The sequence below is a fragment of the Phymastichus coffea genome, unplaced genomic scaffold, assembly GCF_024137745.1.
Source record: "Phymastichus coffea isolate CEN01 unplaced genomic scaffold, Cenicafe_Pcof_1.1 PCOF00108, whole genome shotgun sequence".
Lineage (NCBI taxonomy): Eukaryota > Metazoa > Arthropoda > Insecta > Hymenoptera > Eulophidae > Phymastichus > Phymastichus coffea.
In genome coordinates, this window is record NW_026706919.1 from 374,715 (window position 1) to 387,054 (window position 12,340).

Sequence of the window (12,340 nt, forward strand, 5' to 3'; positions counted from 1 at the left end):
TTCACATCCACGAACGTGACCCAGCTCGAATCAGGTCGATGCTAAGGTCGCGCGCGGTTCTGATCTTGGTCTGTGGCGTGGCGCTTTGGTTAACGCTGAGGGTAGCAAAATGCCAATTCAAATGGGAAAGTTGGTGAGAGTGCCGTGGCGGGGGTGTCTCGGGAGGCGGCGACGGCGCTCGCGCGCGAGCGTAAAGCAGCCTCTCGCTCGGCGGGGCTCGCAGCGCGCATCGTCGACGGCGCACGCTCGCTCGTCCCGTCTCTGTCTGGCGGCGTTGGCTGAGCGGCGCCGCTCGGGCCGTCATTCCGGTGCCGTAGTCCGTCCCGCGCGCTTCGCTGCCGAGCAGCAGCGAGCAGCCTCGAGAGCCAACCACCAGTTTTCGTGTCGCCGTTAAAACAGTGCTGTTGTTTTATCGGCGTTGCATCAATCAGTGTAGTGCGCCGCCACAGTGCAAAGGAAAACGCGACAGAGAGGGAGAGAGAGAGAGAGAGAAAGAGCGCGCGCGCGCTCGACGCTCGAAGGCAGCTGGGAACAGAGTCTCGTTAGTGCGACACACACGTATATTGTAGTGCTTGTGCCGCGATACGATCTGTCGTTCCGCATGCGACGACTACGAGGATGACGCTACTGAACCGCGAAGATCGGCCGACTCGTTCCGGCGAGCTGGCGTCAGGTGAGAGCAACTTGCGCCCCGTTGTTTTCGTTCTTGGCTGGTCGGAATTGCGGTTAAGCTGTGCACGGGTATAGGTATACATACCTGACCGCACGCTTTTTAATCAACCTGTTGGCGTCCGACGAGCTTTCATAATTCATTACAACTTTGCGGCATCGGCACGATGCCTTCGAAGTGCACTGCGTGGCGCGGAAAGTTTGTTAATTTATTACACCAAGTTGATATTGGATGCGCGGCTCGTCGCATCATCCTTTCGGGATGTTTCAACTTTGCCGGCTCTGATCAATACCCTAGCCCAACTTACAATTTATTGTTTTCCAATATCGAGCCAGTTACTTTTTCGCCTTATCAGAGATATTTCATAACTGTGGGCCAACGACTACGCCGTCGTCGCGTCCGTACGCTTTTTAATCAAATGCTTTCGAGGATCTCGGTTAACTAGATGGCGATAACTCAACTGCCTGCGAGCATAAGTGCATTGTTCGCGAGAGTTTTGGCGTCAGTGTTAAATCGCAATGATACCTACAAGTAGGTTGCGCATACGAATTAGTGAGTCTGGCGTGAATATAGATTGAAATCTGTTTCCCTTGAATCAGGACTTCTTGTTATTTTTACTCGCCACAATCGCGGTCGATATAACAATGCTCGCGAAAGGTTATTTCACGACGCGTCTCAGCAAAAGAAAGGAATTTTCAGGTTATTTTTAATATTATTCACCTCCCGAAGACTTTAATACATCGGTCATTCATGGAAAATCCAAATAAAAGCTTTGAATACGAATAAAGTTTCCCGCGTTTGAAAAAAAAATGCGAACGAGCCCCTACATCAGCTACCTCTATCCGGAAAATAACCGATATCCAATAAAAAAAATATCGTCACGTCATAGCTTAGTTCGAAGAAGTAAGATATACTCCCTCATTCTCGTTGGAAATAAGGAGGAGCAAATAAAAAAAGTATCCTCAAAGTAGATATACTCCCGAACCATATATATCATTGTGTGCTTGAACTTCAGATGTGCAGGATACTCGAATAAGTGGCCCGAGTAAGTCAATTCGTAAAAAGGACATGAATCAGATGTTTCTTTATCTTGGCAGCGGAAAGCAAACTGCTGACTTGATAACGTCTCTAATCCTAAAGTTTGAATGACGAGCAAAAGAAAAAGCCGTAAAAGTTTTGCCGATAAAGTAAAAAGTATTATCGGAGTATGAATTAGAGGCTCGCGAGCGAATAAAAAGTTACAGAACCGATAATAAAATCTCGATCTCTAATCTATGGACTTGTCGCAGGCACGCTATGCCGTATTTTTGTTTTTTTTGTTTTCCCGCCAATCTTTTTCCGCCAGTATAAGTACCCGTCATTCGGCAGACGTGTGGGAATGGAAGTTGTTTGCGCTCACACTGGGCGATTTGCGTCCTCTGCTGTCTCTTCCTCTCGCTCTCATTGTTTCTCTCTTATCCTCCCACTCGCGCACCTTTCTTTCATTATATCCTGTATGCCGAAAGCCCTAGTAAGCTCACGGTTTTTTTTTTGCGCTTTTTTTCGAAACAAGTACGTTTTAACCTCCGAGCGTATCTGTGACGTAACGGAATTTTTTTGGGAGGTTGGTTTCCTCTATCTCATGAATAACATTTGAGCGAACAACGTATTTCTTGATATTTCCGAACGAACTAATTACGCGCAAAATGAAATTTAATAAATCATATTTTCCACGATATCGCATGTTTGATTATCAAGTGCTTGGCTTTAAAATTCTCGTCTTTTTACTAAAATTTGGGATAATCATATCATTTCGTTGGAACGAATGCAGAGGATGAAGTCTGTTTCATTATTTATATCCATTTCGATACTTTATTACTCGAAATATAGACATTGGATAAGCTGTAATATAGAATTTTAAGCTGAGATGAATAGAAATATCGGTTAAAGTTATGAAATAAAATAAAATAATTTAAAGAACAGTAAAATTTAAAAAAATTATCGTATCTCGTTCGATAACTTTATTTCTAAATTGATAACAATTTTTTCAAGCAGTTTTTTCATACAATATTAAAATGACAACTAAGTAGTTTTTAATACTGCAGTAGTTAGAATCGTTGCGAGGTAATGTTGTTCTTGTTTGATTTGTCACGCAAATTAAGGCAATTAAGTTTTAAAAAGAGCAAACAAAGCAGGTTGAAGAATTAATGGATTTTGCAACAGCTGTTTTATCAAATGGATTAAATGTGAAAGCGCAACGTGCTTCAATAGCCATAGATTTGTAAAGCGAAAGAAATGAGCGTTGAAATGACTCTGCGCTTCTCGTGTAATTAGCGCGCTGCAAGTGTAATTCGTGCCGTGTGTGCCGTGGAGCTTACATTAAAATTCGAGTGGATGAACAATCGTTTTAATTAAAATAAATGCTGCCATATTCTCTCTCTCTCTCTCTCTCTCTCTCTCTCTCTCTCTCTCTCTCTCTCTCTCTCTCTCTCTCTCTCTCTCTCTCTCTGCGATTGAATAAAAAAACGGAACAAGTAACAAAAAATACCACGGGTGAACGATCATTTCATAATATATGAACATAATTTGTCACAGCGTTAATTTATGCAATTCACGCGATAGGGAAAATGACACAATATACTTGAAAAATCAACAAGTACAATTTGACATCATTGCAAATTAATTTTGTCGTGAAATGCTTGTCACTGTGTGTTCAGTTCGCTGTAAATCTCATTATGAAATAACATTGCACCATCGTCACTATTAAACATAACGTTTCTCTCGCGCAATAACAATAGACGTATACACGAGAAAAGCAATCGACGCAAAGCGAAAAGAGCAAACAGAGAGGGAGCGAGAGTGGCGTCAACTCTCGTCATTGATTTATTAACGAGTCAAAGGGGAATTAGCATTTGCCGCGTCGTACGTCGTCCCCTCTCTCTCTCTCTCTCTCTCTCTCTCTCTCTCTTCGAAGTAAATGAACCTCGTCGCGAGCAAGGCAATTGCTAAAAGTAACGTGGCCACTTTTAAATCGTGTCCGCATGGGTAGTGGTGGCTTTTGTTCTTGCCCTTTGTGTCGGCAACCGCAAAAGGAATGCCAAGTACGTTGTGGGACTTGCGCTTCTTTCCCGCGCGGTTTGCACACGCGACTGGAATTTATTTACACTCGTCGACGTGGGAGAGGCGAGATTAACCGACGCGATCGCAGACCTGGAAATGCGCAATGAAAATTTACGTTTGACATTGGAATTCACAGATTTTGTTAAAAATATGGGCGGCCGGTAGCCGATGTAATGTTACGATCGCATCAAGTACATGACAGACGCGGGCACAACTGAAGCTCCGGATAATTCCATCGCTGCATGGAACAACATTAAGGCATGCGCGACGAATATGAACGGGTGGCTTGAAAGGAAGCAAAAAGGTTGCGCGCTGATAAATTGCTTTTAATTTTATGTTTCCCGACGATATGCTCAGAATGATCGTTGAATTTGCTGGCGAGCAAGGGCGTCGATTATTGCACGCGCGTACGAGCGGCTGCTCTACGCGTAGCAAATCGATGTCGACGCTATTGCGGGAGAACGTTGAATATTTATTTATTTCACTATTTCAAGCGGGCAGATTCAATGACGAGGTAAAAGCCTGCAACGGTAGGAAACGAATAGATTCCAAGAATATCGCGCGCTCCCTGACACTGCCTCCAGCTCGGGCTCGATGCAGTCTTGATGCTCCCGCGCATGATATCGTCTCCTCGGAAAATTCTTCCTTATCTAATCTTCGTCTACCTTTCGAGGCGACCTCGCACGCAGCTGCAGTAGCAGCAGCGAGTCCCCACGGTTATTAGCACACGGACACGATGAGTCGAGTCAAACGAACGTCGATGAAAATTTAATTAATTTTAATCTACTCCCCACTCCTCTGCTCTCTACTCCGACTGCGCGTTACAGAGGAAAAAACGTACAGATTTCACGAATCTCGCCGAGGGATATATATATTTCAGGCTGTTGCGAGCTTTTGCTCTTTTATTCGCCAAAGCCCAGGCGAAACTCTTATTAAAAGGCAAAAGTTTTCTTGAGACGAGGATTTACGGACTCGTGGATATTTTTAATTTTAATTCGAGGCTACCTTACCACTTTGGATCTCCTTTAATTAATACAGCCTTTCTTCAGTCGCTCTGCCATGGGCAACCTTCTCGATCGAGCAACTTTATCGTCTCTGCGTGTATATTTATAATGGAAACTCTTTGGCCGAAGCGGAAAACTAATCGCACAAAACGTATTCAACTGCGAAAGCTATCAGCGAGACTTTTCATCGAGTCATTCGGCGCCCAGTCGGTTTTAATTCCTATCGAGAATTTTTTATCGGGAATTGATAAAAAACAAAAAACAGCAAGAAAGAAAACGCAACAATCTGTTGGTTTTCAAATTGTAAAAACAAGAGGACTAACCAGCGAGTTTCAAGTCTAAAGTCTCGAGATATTGGGAAAATTAAAGTCAACTCCGTGCTGGATCGAAAGTTTCGCCGCGGGACAGCGTGGAAGTTGTGTAGTCTGCTGCGTGACGACATGGAAACTCATAATTATAGTCCAATGTGTTTCGAGCTTTCGTAGGGATGTCGACGCGTTTTGAATTGCTCCTCTCGTGATGTTTCTTCACCAAAGTGGTATACAGATTCGGCGAAGAGTTCGTACGGGATCGACTGACTCGCATTATCGCGGAATTTCGATGACGCGAGTCAATAATCTGAAGTTCTATTAACAAAGCTTAGAAAGTATCCGGAGCGCTCATTATGTGCGTACGCGTTATATTTATTTTACCCTTATAAAAATATGATAGATCTCACATTAAAGCGATTTGTTCGTGATCTTTTTGGTTGAGATATGGTCACGCGATATACTGTTATGTGCCGTCAAATAAAGCTTGGATGTATGATTTCGAGTTGAGATTTTAGAAATAAAAATTCAATTTATCATAATGGATACGGATCATTTTGAAAATTGAAGTAAAAAAAAGACGACAATTTTATTGTTTTAACACTTATTTTATGGAACTAGCAGTGAATAAATCGTTACATAAAAGAAAGTGGTTATGCTTTGGAATTTTTTCGAGTGTTTTCTATTACTAATAAATAACGATTTTTGAATATGCAAGATTGAAATAAATATTATAATGTCACAATCTTTATTCAAAGAATAGCATAAAGCATTAATAGTAATATGATCCGTATAGTTGAAAAGAAACACAAGATTATTTATAGCGCAATATATTCATTATGATAAATCATGAAATTGGAACGCGCGGAACTGTTTTAGTTATTTTTCAGTTATAATATATGTTTTAAAAAAAAATTGAAAAATGCAGCTTTGAAAAAAGCAATTTATGTTAAATATGTTAATCGATACGATAATAAATGAAACAAGAGATAAGAGCACGCGAAGTCCGTCCGTCGTCACTGCTAAAATAAACGCAGAAAATAGATTAACAATTAGTTGCGACGTTTCGAAACGCCAATCCAATATATGCACATAAGCCGTAATTGTCAAAAAACCATTAAGAAATGAATTAAGAGAGAGAGAGAGTATGCGGCTTTCACAATTAATTTGAAAAGCAGCGAGAAATTCGAACGAAAATTGAACCAAAAAGATCAGAATGATTTGATGGTTCAACTGAATTCTGACTCTCTAGAGTAAATATCCGCGAGTTTCTCCGGGAATTTGTTTAATCCAACTAGTTATCTCGAGAATCAATCAAAACTTTCTCAATTCTGCTTCAACGTATTCTTTTCCAGTAATTTAAGCTGTGGAGTCTTGTTCTACGAATTCCTCTCAATTAAGATATAACGATAAAAACTTTCCTCGATTTTTATTAAGATCTACGACACTGTGAATATGTTTTAATAATACACATTTGATTTATGAAGTGACTTGATTATAGATCATAATACGGTAAAGCTACGGTGTTAGCTCTTTGCGGATATTCATTCGGCTTGAATGAAGTACCGTCCTTTATTTCATGTTCAACACATCGTACAGAAAGCACGACTTTATCGCACGTTCGGCAAAAACCTTAAATTCATACTTTGCACGCATTGTTGTGAAAAATACCGTACTTTACATATTCGGCAAAGAGATTCTCGTCTCGTCTCAGGTTCACGCGAAACGACTACTACCAATTACTTTCCCTCACTTCTAGATGATGTTATTATTAAAAAGTACCGCGGGTTTTGAAAGCTATCCTGGATCGGGTACGATGTCCAAACTTTTGAAATACTCAAAAGTGCACAATAAACAAGCAGTGCAGCAGATAGTCAAATTACACGATAAAGACTGTGTGAAACAGATCTGTACGACGACAATACTCAAATTTCATAGAACTTGACGTACTTTCAGAGAAATGTAATAAAATATAGCAGTAAAACGAGAAGAGCGTATTTGAATAATCGCACCTTGCAGCCTTGACAGGCAAAAAATACGTTCCCCAATACAGCAGCCGATAACAAGCAGAGAGCGAGAGAGAGAGAGAGAGAGAGAGAGAGAGAGAGACGCGCTCAATCGTAAACAAACTCACTGGCAGTCGAATCTGCGAATGTATATATGACGACATCGATTTTCAAGAGCATCGACGTGCAGCTCTCGATAGTGGTTTTCTCGTACACATGCGCACACTTACGCGCGCACACGTACGAAGACAGCACCGTGGTGGCTCTTTACGGGTCCGTGAGATTGGCAATTTGCAGCTGCAGAGCGACCCGTAGCCAAAGACCACCCGCAGACGCAAAGTTCCGCGACACGTTATGTGGCTTTGCCCTATTATGTTGCGTGTGTTAATGGCGAGTTTGCTCTTTGACGCAGCCGTCCAATTTGTAAAGCATTTTGTTTTCTCTCTCTTTCTCTCTCTCTCTCTCTCTCTCTCTCTCTCTCTCTCTCTCTCTCTCTCTCTCTCTCTCTCTCTCTCTCGCTTCGCTTTTCTTCTCGTATCACCTAGCGTCGCGAAAACTTGCTCGAGGATAGGCTTTTGAGGGCTTTAAGTTATTCGGACGGGGGACGATGCGCGCCTGGCGTATTTCGATAATGATTCATCCGAGATGATGAAAGCCGCGGAGATTGCTTGTGCCGCGCGCGGCTCAAGCGAGTTTTTCAATTTGGCAACCGCAATTTCGCGAGTTGAATCGACGTATTTATAGGAGAGTATGGGGAGGAGGGTCGGAATATCATTAGAATTTGAAATGGTTGCTTGAGGAATTGCTAACGACGCAACAATAAAATTGAAAGAGTAACTAGTGTGACAAAAAGCCCCACTCGTACGTTGAATAGCAACAACTCAGCTTTGAGACAGTTGAACAAGAAATAGATTGTTATTCCCTATGCAACTCGAGTAAAAACAGTCTTAGAAATTTTCTAACTCATTACCTTAAAATCTGATGCCCAAGGTATTTAAATTTTTCAATTGGCCAGCCTCGTCTGAGGGTAAGAGGACTCTGCTTCCTTCCTCTTTATTTCGTGAAGCAAATGTTAGGCAATCTCGCTGAATCATGGCTTATTAGATTGCCGTGAAAATGCCAACGGATTGAACGTTCTGCTTCTCAAAGGACGTCCGTTCGCCACTTTTTCTTTCTCTTCTCACGCTCTTTTCCTCTTTGTTTCTGCCCGGCGGTGGCGGCGGCGGTGGCGGCGGCAACGCTTTCTCGCTGCGAAACTTTCATGAAGTTGTCGCGCGATGGCTAATGCTGCATCTATATCTGGCTCGAGCTGATTTTCTCGAATAATACTGCCAAGCAAGGAAAGAAACGCGAATATCGACAATCTGATTATGCTACTTGCCAACTTTGTTTCTCTTGCGATTTTGTGATTCAAAGTGGCCCCGGCAGTTTGGATAATCGTTGCGCGGTTTATCTTGTTTTTTGTCAGTTGTGACATGCTGTCGTTTATTATGACGGAGCTCTCCTGCTGACTTGCAAAATTCATCTAATTGGCGTTGATCGCCAATTAACGGTCTTATTTGATGGAAAAATCTTTGCTTTGACCGAATTCATTCTTTTAACTGTAATCCAGACATATTCCAGTGATAATTCAAGCTCCACTTTTTTCCTTTTCATTTAATTTACCGCTATATCATACAGCGCTTCTTTTCACATTTGGTCGTAATTGGCTCTTGACTCGGAGAAACGCGCAGCCGTATAACTGCAAGAAAATCAATTGACAAAAGTCCCGTCGCTGTCGAAAATTGAACATCTGATTGGACAGTATAAGTAAAGCGCTGAGAGAGAAATAACACGAGAGGAGGGAGCAGCGCGAGAGTATCTCAAATTAAAAAGTAGTGTAAGATACATGATTTGAAGGAGTGCTCGAAGAGTACTTACCAAGTTGAAGCACCCCCTGGCTCTCGAGGGGCAAAAGTTCTCCGGTGGAATTCGATTGCAGAGAGCGGCCTGTTAGAACTTTTCATCAAACGAATGTAAATTGCGTTTGGTAGCACACGAGTGAGGTACCGCGAGGGTCTTCCTTCTTACTTTTTGTCGGTCGCGCGCTTACTCTACCGGTACCCTTCTACTTTACACTCGCTGGCCGAGGCCGGCCGATTAGGTGGAAAACAGTGCTGGCGTCGCGCGCACATCGGGTATGAGTAATGGATCAGCGTCGTCTGTCTCCTCCCGCTTCGAGCGAGAAGTCTGCATGGACTCTTGCGCGCACCTCAGAGAATAAATCCCAATGAGGGAAATCAATGCCCTAAGGAAAAGCTTTAATCCGGTCTCGCAGCCTCTATTTACATGCCCGGCACGCAAAGAAGCGACTTAATCGAGTTAGCCGTTCTCGCGGATTTGTCAAGTCGCGAGAGAGGGAAAGAGGGAAAGCGGGAAAGCGGGAAAGAGAGAAAGAGAGAGAGAGAGAGAGAAAGAGGGAGAGATAAGTGAAACTGAACACGGCAGGCTAACCGAATTATTTAGTCATTCGCGTAAGTGCAGCCTGGCAAGAGCGAATTTCGGCGCGTGAAATAAGGCTGTGCTCTCCTAGTCGCCGGGTCGTCGTCGGCGCGGACAATTACATTCGGAGCAAGAGAGCGATTATCTCTTTGTCTTGCTCTCGACTACCTTACTGCGCTGTTTGCCAATTCCAAGCCTGAATATCGCGCCGACGAATGGAGAGAAAGAGGGATCGAGCTTGCCCTCTTTCTTCGCGGAACAAAGCCGTGGTCGTTGCCGATGGGCGGCCCCCTGGCGATTGAAACGTCCGCGAGGCAGGGCAAACCGAGCAAACGCCATAAAGCCGCGCGAATGCATCAGCCTAATGCGTGGCCGAAACAATTCGAGCGATCGGCAATTAAGCGCAGCCTGGCGCTGGATAAACGGACGCTGTTTACGCGACGTGCCTTCCTTCCGAGGACGGGGGTACAAGGCAACGGAATAATTAGTATTATTTGGTCGGTCAAATATTTGCTCAAGTGGAAACCGTTCTCCGCGATATTGAGGTATGGACGCGCGACAAAGTCCTTAAGTCGACTTGAGTCGCGCGATATTGCATCGCAATCGAGGACGACTTAGCCGTACCGACAAGCCCACTGTTTTTACTGTCTCCCTCCCCCCTTCCCCCAAGCCTCGCCCCGACAGAACTCGAGTCACGAGGGTCCGATCGATGCCGTAAATACGGCAAATACGCTAAATACGCTCTCACCGAATTTCGGATATACACTTGTATACCTTACGCTTGCCACTAGGCAAGAGAGCATCAGGATCGACCTGCTCATCGACGTTTCTCTCAATCGCAATAACTATTACATTAATTTGAAACTTGTTTGATTGTTAATGAAACTCACGCCATGGTGGAAGTTTCGCTACACCCTTTTCAAAATATTTCGAAAGTGGTACTCCAGTGGGCCGAGAATTTCGCGGTCCAATTTTTATTGAAATATTCTGTGAGGCAGTTGCACTCCACAAAGACTGGTTTATTTTGAGAACGAAAAATACAGAATGCCTCTGAAATTCTGCAATATTTTTAGGAGAAATTTCCTTCGCACGAAAAAAAACATGCTGCATACATATCAAGTTTTTGCGCGCATAGTATTAATTCGTGAGCATCCTTTTAAAAAGAAAAGAAAAATTAACAAGAAGTAGTCGGCATTTGAAATGTCGACGTTACATAATGCTGTCCCCGTAGTGCTTTGGGCTTGGCAAGTTATTCATTACGTCGACGGGCAGAAGAAAAGAGCTAGCAGAAAAAGAAAAGAAATCTGAATGCTCGCAGTTATAAATAGCAACAGCAGGAAGGGGGTAGAGAGGCGATCTAGCACGAAATCCATCCGCATCCATTACAAGCCACGGAGTTGAAAGCTTAAAAGCCAACGACGCTTCCAATATCTACTAGCTAGGATATCGAATATTTTCGCAATATTTTCCGGCATCCATCCTCTCTCTCTCTCGCTCTCTCTCTCTCTCTCTCTCTCTCTCTCTCTCTCTCTCTCTCTCTCTCTCTCTCTCTCTCTCTCTCTCTCTCTTCTCCATTCGGCGACACCCACATGAGAAAGCACCGAGACTCCCTAGATTTTTCGCTCCACTTTTCTCGCGCGTCGCCAACTTACCCTCGCGTGCGCTGCTTTTTTTCCTATCTCGACTTTTTCCCGTGCTTTGCATACTTTCCAATTAGAGCGGACCGCGCCACGACTCATTATAGCGCCAGCCTGCGTGCGACCGTAAACATGTCTTAAGAATTAATTAAACGAGATTTTTATCAAGATTTGCTGGACCAAGCGAACGCCACAAAGCTGCGCTCGTTATTTACTCTTTCTGACGTACACGCCATTGTGGTTAAAATATTTGTGGGACGATTAAGTTTGTTATCGTCCAGTTTCGATGGCCAATTTTTTTTTTCTTTACTCACATAGTTATAACTCGAGATATAGTAGAATCAAATTCTTCGATACACAATTGTAATCGAGAGAAAATGTCGTTATTCTCATGTGTATTAATATGCTATTGAAATAGTGCACAAGCAAACAGCTTCAATCGAATCGACAACCTTTAAATATACTGAAAATATAACTTTAAATATACTTTAAATAAATTTACTGAATTGTAATTGTAATTGCAATTTAATTAACATGCAGCGCACATCTCATCGACAAAAGTCCATCGCTATTACTTTTACCACTAAAAAAACTTGAATAACGGTGATGAGCTCCCGCTGGAGCGAGCCCACGGTTAACATACTCATTCGAAGGCAATAATTATTGGATGACGCGAGTGAGCTCCATTCGAATGTGACATCGATAGTGAATTAGTGAGCCACGGCAAATGGCAAATGGAAAAGGAAGCTTGCGAAGTATATCCGCGCGCGCACGGCTCTTTTGGCGTTTTCCGCGTCATCGGACGACAGCACGAATGGCATCACGGTAGTCCTCGCGCTAATTCATGCGCTCGGGAAATGACGCTTACGCTGCAGGATTTTTTTTCAATCTGCGACCCACATACCAGCGCTCGGGGAGGTGATCAATTCCTTGCTGCGCACACGCAAGCCGTGAGGCTTTCTCGCGCAATGCGAGTAATGAATTGATATCGCGTCGATACTCTAATGAATTTTCGAGTGGCGTGCCCGCCACACTTTATTAATCACTCGCTTGGGCGAAAAATTGAAAAATTGGTCGCGGCGTAATGCGCGCGGCTCGTTGGCCGCATTGGCATTTTTCATCACGTCAGCGTCTC

General features: G+C 43.4%; 1 protein-coding gene across 2 annotated transcripts in view; it reads left to right on the forward strand.

Annotated features, from left to right (window-relative positions):
• Positions 1–322: 322 nt before the first annotated feature.
• LOC131670310 (neuroligin-4, X-linked) overlaps positions 323–12,340 on the forward strand; it is a 102,033-nt gene continuing 90,015 nt past the window's right edge. For both annotated transcript variants that reach the window (XM_058945810.1, XM_058945812.1), the window contains exon 1: positions 323–673. The gene's annotated coding sequence lies outside the window, so the exon portion shown is untranslated. The remainder of the gene's footprint in view (positions 674–12,340) is intronic.